Source organism: Ylistrum balloti, unplaced genomic scaffold (genome assembly GCF_031769215.1).
Source record: "Ylistrum balloti isolate Yb309-2 unplaced genomic scaffold, AGI_CSIRO_Ybal_v1 Utg370282, whole genome shotgun sequence".
Lineage (NCBI taxonomy): Eukaryota > Metazoa > Mollusca > Bivalvia > Pectinida > Pectinidae > Ylistrum > Ylistrum balloti.
Genome location: NW_026782216.1, coordinates 254,779 through 266,863, shown reverse-complemented (window position 1 = coordinate 266,863; position 12,085 = coordinate 254,779).

Genomic DNA, 12,085 nt, shown 5'->3' with positions numbered 1-12,085 from the left:
CTCTCTCATTATACAAACCAGGTTTGAAAATGCAATAAAAGTCAAGGTAGTGATTGACAGAAGAAAAGCCGTACTCCACTCAACCTTTAATAACGGACAGTTTCACGGAGCTGAATTTTACACCTTTAATCACCGACATCAAAAGAAATACTTTTTTTACTTGACATAGACACGTCAGTTTCACCTCTAGACCCAAACGTGTAATAACGACCCACAGGTAGCGAGTAACTTATCATGACTTACGAGAGAGGTTTTAATGTGAGCATTTTGTATCGTTGACAGAAATATGCTCGAGATGATATTTAAGTATTTGCTAGGCGCACAGGGACTTGACACAGATTACCATTATTACAATTTTTATGTGACTTTATACATTGACTGCTGAGAATACTATACCACAAGTCAATGTGGACAGAGAATAATTATGACCCAATATTTGAAATCGAAGCCCAGGAAGATGGACAAAGTCGAGAGGCCAGTCGTGTGCTTTTATTGATTTGGTATTTTTCAGTAAATAGTTTGTATTCGGTGGTGCTGTAAATAGAAAAGGAAACAAAACCCGCCAGCACGGAGCTGTGTCTCCTTTCTGCCATATAGATATTAACTATATTAATTAAGAGGGCTATTACAAAATGGTGGCTTACCCGTGTACATGTGCTGATCATTAATAGAACAATTGCTTTTCAAACTTGATCATTTATGAGTGACTGGCTGTATTACCAAGCTGATATTTGAATATGCAGACATATCAATCGCACAATGTCGAAGATTCCAGGTGTAATTTACCTGTTGTGTTACGTAAACACAGCAATCAATTACGTCATCACATACGCGCCACTAATTGCAGGACAAATACCTGTCGCGATGGTTACTATACAGTCAATTACGTAAACGAGTGACAGGTAGACGGTGTGATCAACAAAATCATACAGAACACTTCACACCTGTATTCTACACAAAGTATAAACCCTTTGTATATCAGAGTTACGGCCCCTGCTTACAAAAACACCATTTATCGCCAAGCATCACAAATACATCTGTTGTGGTATGATTTGTAGTTCTTTTATGGAGTTAGATCTTAATTTATATAAAAACAAATAAATCCAACACACGTCCGCTCAAGTCATTGAACACATCTCATCTCCCCGACTAGCATGACTAGTTTTGTCTACCATAGCATGGGATAGCTATATCTTTTATTATAAGTATACGTCTAAACGGACGTATATCCAAGTCCATGGTCCCTGATCAGAGGCAATTTCATATAAATGAAGTTTATTTTAGTGATATGTCTTAGTCAAATATAGTTTCGACATCAAGTGTCCTTTAACCATCCTCCGAAAGAAACGTCCCGGAAAACATAGATGATGATTAGGTAGTACATTGGCAACGCAAGACTTTCAGGGTTTGATTCCTTCGAGCGGTGTGAAAAAAGATATGGGACCGGTCAACTGCCCGACCACATATATTTTACATTAGTATTACGGTATTTCCCCACAAAGTAAGGCCTCTCGTGCGCTTCTGATCGGGCCAACACAAGTTATTTAATATGAGCTGGAACTTCGCTTGTTTATAAACTGTTAAAAAATTAATAGAGTTCATATCTTAAAAAACGGAACGGTGTTCTCCTTTCACTTGGTATTCATAGACAAAATGAATTCAAGGTAAAGCAATTTCAACGAAGCATATTATACAGTTGGCATTCATACAACGATAAATGCACTTCAATACTTATATGTTTTCTCAAACAATTTCCTCTATTTGATAAATTGTGCAGTCAATCTTGAGAAAAAAAGAAGATATAGCCTGTCTTCAGACAGAGACTCAGAGACATATTTCACATTTTGTATTTGGAGTCTTTGGTAAGTGTTAACGGAGTGTACAAATCTCCCATCAACAAGGGTACTACCTTGCATGTCTGAATATAGCTTATGAATTAAAAAAAAAAAACCTACACACATATTTTGATATATGAATTCTCAACTCCATGTGGCCAGAGACATCCAATCTTTGCAGTAGGAGAGACCTCCTTGGAATGTCTTTGATATTCAATAGAAATACGTAGATATCTATTATACAAGGATACCAATAAATCATGAATTATGTAAACAGCTTACTGCACTCGGTTGTTTTAAATATTGTAATTAAATCACGTGCTTATCAATTAGCAACGTAATTGATAAGTGACGTGAGCAAAATATACCCCACACGTAACAGATCAATGGCAGAGTTCATAAAGCTAGAAGACAGGGAGGGGGTGGGGCAGGTTATGGCGAGGACTTGACGAGGACACTTCATAAAATGTAACAGAGCGAAACAGTGACCATTAAGTTTTACGCTTAATATATCATATTTCCAATATGTATATTTATATCTTTGGAACAATTTTAGACGAACACACATGAGAAAATATACAAGTCCTTATTTTACTATAATGTCCACCCTCTTGGTGTATTTCGATCCCACCTACTTTCCAACCCCTTCGATCTATGTGTATTACATAACAATGGCTCGGAAGTAATTTAGGATGTATCTCTATTAGAAATCTTTTAGTTTATCAGATAAAATAAAGGCATTATTGGAAATATGATGAGATTAAAATCACATCTTATATAAATATGCTAAGTTAACATGATCGACTTTTAAAGAAGCACATTCTGAATTCTAATATACAAACTCACAATTTTACAATCATTAATTTATTATGTCATTCCAGCCATTTTACGGAGAAAAAAGACACGAGTATAAAGGGTAAAGTGTAAAACGAAAAATATCTCGTGCGAAAGAGAGATGGAGTGGAGATGAAGTGAAAAAAAGGACTACAGCAAGGGGAGACTACTCTCGTATTTGTAGAAGAACCATATCTATGGTAAACATGGTTGCGATGACGATTTACATTTCGTCATGACAAAGACTTAGAATAGATATATTAGAGAACGTGACGAAAAAAACATTGCTATCATGTAGGCGTGTTTTTTCTGTTTTGTTTTGTTTTGTTTTGTTTTTTTTTTTGTCTTCCTTTCTCTATAGTTTTGCTACTTCAAGTGAAATAAGAAAATAAACAAATAAATCAAACTTATAATCATTATGCTATAATACATTCAAATATCTCGTCTCACGATGACTGAGTACAATGTTTTAAATTTTGATAATTCATCGAATGTGTTCCTTTAAGTGTACCCGGTTTACAAAACTAACCGAGACAAAGAAGAATGTGTGTTATCCAAACAATGCATACCTATATTCCGTATAACCACCCGAGGGAGGGTAATGTTGACCTCAGGACTTTTTGTATCCCCAGAGCAGAACTAGTGACATATGACCTATTAGATTACCATAGAGGTGAAGGTCATTCAATTTAGTCCAATATCAAATTTCTTACACATCGTAGATTTGGACGAAATTGTCCACCAACAAAATAAAGTCTGTCTTTGTCAGATCCTGAAGATAAGAAATCAGTTTAAACGGATTAAAATATTTAATAAATATGTATTTATAAAACTGATAAAGATATATTATACAAAAACAAATTCTATCTGAGTATTGTTTAGTATCTATATATGTCAAGGCACGCGGATAAGACATTTTAAGACGTCATACATGTACACATATTACAGGTATATCGTGTAAACTGCAGCTCGATTTAGTACATATTATTTATTTATTTGTTTATTCATTCATTCATTCATTTGCAGTTTACTCTTTAACAGATTGGGATAGTGAACAGTAATTCGATATCTAGTATACAATGAGAAGATGCACTTTTATAGCGTTGTGACAATTGAACTTAGAAAATAACAATAAACAGTGTAATTAAAAGCGGTCAGCCAAATCTACTTCAGTGGAAATTTGTGAAATACGACGGTAAAGTCTTGAACCTCTTGTTTTCGCAGAATGATGGGGATGGGGACGGGGAGATATACACGGGAGAGAGGAGGGGGAAGAGAACAGATGTGTATCTTATACATTATCATTATCATGGCTGGTTTGAGTAAACCGCGGAAGATAATTGTTTAAAGTATGGATTTTTTACAGCTGCTGTACATATATACCTGCACATACTTTCAGGGTAACTTGTATTGCTCTATCAAATATAAAACACAGTTTAGACGTACAGGCGTACGACAAGTATTAGGTAAGTGATGGCAAAAAAGTCGATAATGGTATGTTTGTTCGCCTACAGTTGATCGCCCATTTGTATTCGGGATCTATTTAAGACGCAATCTCTTCGTAATATCAGGTGACATTCTCACTGAACACCATGTGAGAGGCCCATCGCATGCTATACACAGCAATCGAGGTAAAGTGTCTTGCCCAAGGACACAACCACGACGGCTTCGCGATTTCAGCTTCACGAGGAACACAAACCACCTCAGAGAGGGTTTGAACCTACGGAGCCCGTTAGCTGACATGCTCCATACTTATTTTATTTCGTTTTTTCGAAATATTATTTCGTTTAAACGAAATATTAATTCGTTTATTAGAAATATTACTTCGTTTTTTCGAAATAATAATTCGTTTAAACGAAACATTATTTCGTTTTTTCGAAATGTTAATTCGTTTTTTCGAAATATTATTTCGTTTTTTCAAAATAATAATTCGTTTTATCGAAATAATATTTTATTTCGTTTTTTCGAAATAATAATTCGTTTTTTCGAAATAATATTTCGTTTAAAATAAGGATGGAGCATGTCAGTTAACGGGCTCCGTATGAACCACATTTGGATTTCAAACTGAGTTTGTAAATTCAAAGCTCTATTAATTTCACTATTGTGGTCTCTTTCCGCCAGGGACACATCAAGGTATTCTGAAAAGTCAAATAAGCACAGATTACACACTACCGATACAATGTTCAAAATATCGTTAACTTCAGTAATACTTAAACAGATCGATGATTGAAATGAATATTTTTTATCTATTTTTAAGATTTTGATATCATTCTCTGACATATGTTTTATATTCTACATTCAGCCTATGGGTTAGCGAAACAAAAAGAATATATTTTGTCATAAATCACCGTTCTTCTTTATCAATATACCCACATAACTTTACTCAATGCAAGATATCGTTATTATTTTGATGAGATTAAAAAAGAGATGAAGGACGGTAAACATATATGACCGCGAACCAAACTGGGACGTAATTGCTGAAATATACGTTTAAAGCGAATGTGATATATACAGAGGATGATATCACAACTATCATTAAAAATCTGGCCCAAGTGGCCCAAGTTAAGCAGTTTTTAGCGAAAGAATAGAAATGTTACCCATAAAAAATAATGACTTTTCTAATCAAATTAAAACTGCAAACTATCAATCTGAGCTATCCCAACAAATCTACAATGATAAAGGATATTCCCAATTTTACTCTATCATAATTGAACATTTCACTAACCACTGGTTAACCTAAACTAAGCCGCAACTGGGGCATTACTTAACAAAGGGTTGAATTGATAGTCTTTGTTCAATCTTCCAACAGACTATTAACATCCCATGGGAACACCATGCTTGGTTGATTTGGTTCCGAATTTATCTAAGAGCTTATCAAAACAAGTGACAAAGCTCTCGCCGAGTCCGTGAATATTACGTTTAGATATAATATGACGTTTTGTCTTTAAATAACAAGAAATTCATTAACCATGTTCATTCCCTAACCGATGTAGTGGTTGGTTCGAGAGTCTAAGGTTTGTCCTCAATACCATTTCATCGCAGGAAGTTGGTAACTGAAAGATAAAATTACAACCATAGGTTTTAGGAGAACCAGGTAGATGAAGGTGATGGGCACATTTCATAGTTATCACCATTATCTAGAAGGATTTTTTTCTGTTTTCTGAAGAGATATGAAGGTAGATGTATGTTCGATATGATTTTTTCCGTTGTAAATACTTTGTTTCTCATTGGAGAACGTCATATCATTTTGACCTATATTTACATTGTGGGTGTCGTTAATGAAGCAGATACGCTAGATCTTCAAGAACATATGGTCATTCTAACTGTAATATCTTCAGGGTCGTCGATGTAAATATTCCTCCTCCTCTCTCTGTCTCTCGCCACCCCCCGCCCTCTCTCTCTCTCTCTCTCTCTCTCTCTCTCTCTCTCTCTCTCTCTCTCTCTCTCTCGTTTTATCGGTCTTGAATTCGAATTAATAGTTTATTGACATGTTAACACTGTCTTATTATTCTTGACACAGCTTAGTATTTCCTTAAACAGGCTCGGCATTCCTCCAAAACATCAACAGACTTGTGGATGTATATTGTACTTTTAGGCAATGAAGTCTGAAGGTTGGTTACAGAAATATAGATCATAGAACGACGCTTATAATTACTTTTTGTTATCAATAGTATACTCTCCAAGCTAGTTGTTCACCACATAGCTAGTTACATTCTGTCATATCTTCATCCTTAACTTTAGAATTTTTCTTAAATAACAATATGCTCTTCAAAACTTCTCTGTGCATTTCAGCCATATCAGAACTGAAGACTTTTCCGCGTCTGAGAGACGCATTGAAGCTACTCTAAAATAAGCTCATTTTGATTCCAATTTAATTAATATTGAAGTCCTATAATTCAATTTACTAAAAAAGCACCGAAAGAACTTCCTATAATTGAATATAATTGTCTTTATCTTAAGTGTAGAAAGTTTAAAAATTACGTTTTTCATTATAAAAGGTAATTGAATTCTATTAATTCAATCCCGATGTATTTAACTGGAATTTGGTTTATTAGTCTGAAATCAGATGTATAGTGCTGTAGTATAAGTTCTCTCTCTTTCTCTCCTTTCTTTCTTTTCTTTTTTATGTTTTAAGTAATTTGATTACGACTAAACTCCCTATAGATGCCTCGGAAAATACCGAGCAAATGGCGTGAACTAGTGTAACTTTGAATATTGAAAGTATAAAAAAAAAACTTAAAAGAATTAACCTTGTCGGATGCATCAGCTATTTTTATTGGCGTCAAACATGAAAAGACCAAATTTCGTATCACAGTTGTTTTTATTTCACACAAAGAGTTAAACTACTGAAATACTACATACACCATACACCCATTTAAATATACAAATTTATTGCTCTTTTTTCTTTTCAATTTGGTACCACACATATTAGGACTGTTGAGATCAGAAATAAATCTAAGCATTTTAGGGGCTTCCTGTCATAACTTGGTCATAAACCATGTTTGATTTCATCATAAAAATGCTATTTGTTTTTATGGACGCACCCCCTCCGATTCATATTAATGCTTTTGCATTAATGACAAAATGGTAGGAACTCCATGAAAGTCAACCGCCAAGTTGCTCCAGATTAACGCGAGTCGCCATCATTTATCTGGAAAAACCTATTCTATCAGGCTTGACGGAGTTGTACTAAAATGGTCAGTAGGACTAGCAATGACTAGTCAAAGTGTTAGTTGTATAAATTCTTGTTAAACTTGTTAACTAAACAGCTCTATTCAATAAAATCTATTCCAGATATCTAACTTCGACTAGCATGTATATCTCAGTTTCGATTATTTTCTTAACAGCTGCCTTTAGAATAAGATAGATTTCAAAATAGCCCAAGGAAACATAGGGTTTGCCTTCATTGAAACCAGAATTAAGTAGAAGACAAATTTGTCTTCTTTATATGGATTTACGTGAAAAGTTTATTGAAAGATATTATTGGAACCGTCCGCTCGTTAATTTTTTTATATAATATCTGAATATTTTGTATGTGTTACTATAATCTTAGAGTGTACATGTACATTGGATTCTTGTCTGTCTTAGTGTTATACTAATTAGCTGTAAGGCATGATACAATACTGTACTCGGAGATCCGTATAGCCATGGTTATATAGGTAAATATCATGTATTAGGGATACTTTCTATCAATCAATGAGCCTATAATTAGCTTGAGAAGAACCTTATAGCTTGTCCCAATTGTTCAGTTAAACCAAAACGGTGCTACCAAGAGTCTCTTCATCAATTGAGGCACGCCGCTGAAGAAACTTAAGTGCGAGTTTTATACTTTTTATATGCGAGACGGTGGGATATTATCAAACAGTTATATTATTTTGGTAATATGCGAAATGCCATTTCAGTTGACATTTATTCGGGTTTAAAATTTATAAAAAGCATGTCTTTTTTTAGGCAGTTAAGTCTGATAAGATATATTTAGCACTGTATTAAAACTATTTTCATATAAAATAGTTACCAACATAAAAGACCAAAAGTACAGTCATAAAGATTTGATACATAAACTTTGTAATGTAGGTAGATAATAATAATAGAGACATGTGTGTTATACCTATCAATCTGTACATGTTTAATGTAAAGAACTGATAATAGTATACGGCTCGAAAGTTGAACTTTCCAGTTACAGGCGCAACGACTATGTAGTTTTCGCCACCACGACAACACAGAGTTGTAAATGCCGACGTTTGACCATGAAAAACACTAAAGAACACTGTAAGTAATAGTTGAGTGAGATGATGCTCATATTATGATAATCAATTTAACCATCAATATTTGTATCATATATAAAGGAGACATTATAAAAGTTAACATGAAAAAGAGGAATCTATAAATAGATCAATCTTAAAACCATTATCAGGTGAATATTTCAATTCATTAAGCTTGAAATTTAATACTGTACTCGATATTTAAGGTAGTTTGAGGATATATTCACCATATACATTGCCTTGATTCTCCCTATAGGAACTTGACATTAGCTGGATTTGACAACGAAACCAAAGATAAATCCTAAACCGCTACACCAGGAAATGATCGATAGAAGTTGTTTACATGTCTAGATCAAGTAGAAAATAGACAACAACTCACGATAATGACTTTTATTGTTTGAAGTCCTATGGAAACTCCCATCCACATGTGAAAGTGTTATACATCGGAAAAAGTAATGATAATTGAAAATGTACGATTTTTATAAATTACTATGGGAAAACAAGTTAACATTACTAAAGAAACAAGAATTACACAGATATTTGGCACAAGAATGAATTGCAGAAGCCATGACGATAAAGGAGTAAGATATTTCATGAATAACCTCCTACTACCTTCTGGAGATCCGGAACCTAACCCCAGACCTTACACTTTCTTACTCACTTCCGGTCATGGAAGATAAGAAGCGGACAGTAGAGGCGGCTGTTTTGATAGCCAAGGCTTGTGTTATGGGAAAGTGAGAAAAGATTGGCACGGAAAACGTTAAAAATGACGATGATGTGTACCTAGGGTGTACACAAGTACTGTACTGTACAAAGCAACCTCGCAAATGAAGATTAGACAACACCAGAAGGATTAATCAATTAGCACCCTGTCTGGTTTGTATCAGTAGATAACAATAGCTGTTCAGCAGCCGAGGAATTAATTGATTAGAAGGAGAAGTCTCGTGATAGTTTTTATCATACAAACACAACAAAGAAATTACTGAAATGTTAACAGAATCTTAGTTAAAACTGCTATTCGATGGAGCTAGGACAACATTTAAACAGATGATTAAATTTACACGGAGACCCCAGAAAAAAGTACATGGAGATTAACACCAAGTGTTCCGGAAGGGTAAGCGCTTCTGCTTCACCGAATACATCCGCCATGTAAATCTCTAGTCACAAATTTTTTATCGATACTGTTTTCTTTAACATCATAACGTCTAATTTTGTATTTTATCGTTGGCAAATTAGCTTTTTCATTTTTCTATTTCCAGGGCAGTGCCATATTTACCCATCATGCTTTGTGGCGATGTATCGAGTATACGAGTTCAAAAGGCGATCTCTGGCTTGAAAACCAAATATGTAAGAACGTTTAATTACTGAATGTGTTATATGATAATATATCTTTATCCATTTTGTCATTTATACTGTTTTTCAACATTAGTGCTTACTGTAATATCAAACAGCTATATCGCTGTTAAACACCAAACACATTATTCCGGAGATCTTGAAGCGCTTTGCAGATGTATATGCAACGTGTAAAAAAAGTCACAATCGACACCCCAGACCCCGCTCGATGGAAACTACAAAAGAGGGGTTTAACGGGGTAAATATTTACATGGTGGTGTCGTCGCTGAAGAAAAAGACGGTTACCCTTCTGGAACATCCGGTCTTAGTATCCATGTTATATCTATACATGTTTTGGGATGTCCTTGTAAATCTTTCCTTTCGTTTGTTCATAGCCTTGTTTAATTTAAGTTTGAAAGTAGGTTTTATTAACATGTCGGTATTTTTTTGTTTTTTTTTTCATATACTGTGTGTCTTGCAGTTGCTTTGAAGATGACATTCGCTCGTGTACGTCATTTGCACGATTTCATATGCATTACGGCGGATGGAGAATGCTTTTTTCCTCCTTAACAAGGCTTGTTCAAAGGCAATACAGAAAAGATGAAAAGCCAGAGGTCATAAAACATACAATAGTACATTGTTTTATACTGTGCCAACGTACGCTATTGAGTTCTTCATGCATTTAAGTGATTAGATACGTCGAGTTTAACAAGACGGGTTAATTACCTTATCAGCTTTATAAACAATCCCTTCTGTTGTTAAGAGAACAATATATTTTCGGAAATAAGTAATTTTTATAATATCTATCTACATTGGTATACTTAAATTAGTATTATAAACTTTGCAAAAGATTATTCTAAAATCAGATTTTTCGTGGACCTATTTTTTTTTAATTTCGTAAGTAAACATAGCTGTCTAATTGTGGTAAGACTAATTTAAACAGTTCGTGGACATTTACATTCGTGGATTAAGAGAACTCACGTAATACAATGAAAACAAAACCCTTACGAAATACGGCACATGAATGAAATGTTAATTCAAATCGAATTTGAAAGAATAATATCATTTGGAAAACCCTGAAAAATTGCAAGGGAATAAAACCAGACGTTTCGGAAGGATAAGCGTCTTTCGGCATTGGCTACAGCCACTATGTATAAACTTGCTTAATCCAATTAATGTTTTGTCTTCAAAAACAAAACAAAAAACAAGGTAAACAACAACGGAACCACCAGGTACACTATCGATCAACGACCACATCTAACTACAATCACGAGGACGACCGTCAGGCTTTCCGTCAGATTTCGTTTATCTCTTAAAACCATGAAAATATGGTATAAGACAGAAAAAGGAAATTACAAAAATAAAATAGAAATACGAAGCAAAAACAACACCAGTCGTGGTTTATCTAGCTATATATATAAAATAATGACTAATAGAAGAAGCGATGAATAATATCCCATGTATGTAATTTTAAGTAATACTGCAAACTCTGTAGTCAGATCATATTCGCGATGGTATATTTTTATCTATATTTAGAGTCAATGTTTTTCATGTATAATATGCTTGAAAAGTTGCCTCGAAATATGATTATATATGAAAAATATTCACTCGAAATACACGTTTGGTTACTTTCTTATTACGTACATGTAATTTATGCAGGGAACATTCAGTATATGGAAAATATCATAATATACGGAATATTATAATATCCGATGTAATCAGTGGGTTACAATGTATTTTGTAGTTATTACGTAGCCCAACTCACGTGTGTCATGTATTGACTCCGTTCCTTCAAACAGGTTTATAACATTAATCAGGAGCCCATCAAACCCTGTATAACCACTTATAGTAAGACTAATAAAACCTGTACCAGCCGAGGTTACAGCGACCTAGGATACGATAACGATCTCAGTAATGGGGGGCTGGTAGGACAGAGGTTTTTAATTTCACATGCTATCATCATCGGTTACATTTTTACCACATTAAAACGTACGCCTAAACATCAATGATTCCCCCAGTAATGTTGTCATTTATTCTATATTTGCCGTTCACTTAAGGAAAACTCCTTCAATTATTGTTATTTTAATTTGTTCTTTTTGCTTATCATCCCAATCTAAGGTATATATCTAATCGATAGAAAAGTAACACACACACCCCACACACAGAAACTTCTACACAAAAAAAGACAAGTATACTTACTAAAAAAAAACACAAAAAAACAAAGAACAACAAATATAGAAAGCAGACTCCTTCGAGGGAAAAATCGTAAGATTTGCTAAAGGTATCGCCCCACAAAATTTTAGGAGAATGAAATCGCAAAAA